This window comes from Limulus polyphemus, unplaced genomic scaffold (genome assembly GCF_000517525.1).
Source record: "Limulus polyphemus unplaced genomic scaffold, Limulus_polyphemus-2.1.2 Scaffold2037, whole genome shotgun sequence".
In the NCBI taxonomy this organism is placed as follows: domain Eukaryota; kingdom Metazoa; phylum Arthropoda; class Merostomata; order Xiphosura; family Limulidae; genus Limulus; species Limulus polyphemus.
This window is the reverse complement of record NW_013667647.1, coordinates 186,974-188,199: the sequence shown is the minus strand read 5'-3', so window position 1 is coordinate 188,199 and position 1,226 is coordinate 186,974. Positions and strand designations below refer to the sequence as shown.

At 41.3% G+C, this 1,226-nt stretch overlaps 1 protein-coding gene across 1 annotated transcript in view; it reads right to left on the bottom strand.

The window, feature by feature from the left end:
* Window positions 1-1,226, bottom strand: part of LOC106465748 (G-protein coupled receptor GRL101-like) — a gene marked incomplete at its 5' end in the record, with an annotated part of 84,251 nt that overhangs the window by 37,964 nt on the left and 45,061 nt on the right. The gene's annotated exons all lie outside the window — the stretch shown is intronic.

Here is a 1,226-nt window from a genome sequence, read left to right as displayed (position 1 = left end):
CTTTTGATTTGTAATCAATATGTCCACGAATACACCTTGAAATTATTTACCCTTTTGATTTGTAATCAATATGTCCACGAATACACCTTGAAATTATTTACCCTTTTGATTTGTAATCAATATGTCCACGAATACACCTCGAAATTCTTTACCCCTTTTGACTTGTAATCAATGTGTCCATGAATACACCTTGAAATTATTTACCCCTTTTGACTTGTAATCAATGTGTCCATGAATACACCTTGAAAGTATTTACCCCTTTTGACTTGTAATCAATATGTCCATGAATATACCTTGAAAGTATTTACCCCTTTTGACTTGTAATCAATGTGTCCACGAATACACCTCGAAATTCTTTACCCCTTTTGACTTGTAATCAATATGTCCACGAATACACCTCGAAATTCTTTACCCTTTTTGACTTGTAATCAATATGTCCACGAATTCACCTTGAAATTCTTTTGGCCTTACTTCTAACAAAGCGCACTGTCCCAATCGTTTGAATGACTTATTCACCACTATGTCAAGATCCTTTTCTTCAGTCCCGCTACGTGTGACCCAAATTCATTATCTTGCAAATTAATTTGCTAAATATCTATCCAACTTACGAATTGTTCCGAGTCTTACTTTGTTTTGTGTGGAGTTATAAAAAACTCGGTATTTTCAACCTGAGAGGCACTTTATGCGACACATGGGCTACATGACACGCGAAAGGCACTTTATGCGACACATGGGCTACATGACACATGAAAAGGCACTCTATGCGACACATGAACTACATGACCACAAAAAGGCACTTTATGAGATCCTTGGACTACATGACACGCGAAAGGCACTTTATGCGACACAAGGGCTACATGACACATGAAAGGCACGTTATGCGATACATGAGCTACATGACCACGAAAGGCACTTTATGCAACACATGGGCTTCATGACTACAAAGGCACTTTATGCGACATGTGGGCAACATGACCACGAAAGGCGCTTTATGCGACACGTGGACTTCGCTTGAAATATTATTACAAAGATTATCGGCCCGGCATGGCCAGGTGGTTAGGGCGCTCGACTCGCAATCCGCGGGTTCGAATTCCCGTCCCACCAAACATGCTCGCCCTTTCAGCCGTGGGGGCGTTATAATGAGACGGTCAATCCCACTATTCGTTGGTAAAAGAGTAGCCCAAGAGTTGGCGGTGGGTGGTGATGACTAACTGCCTTCCCTCTAG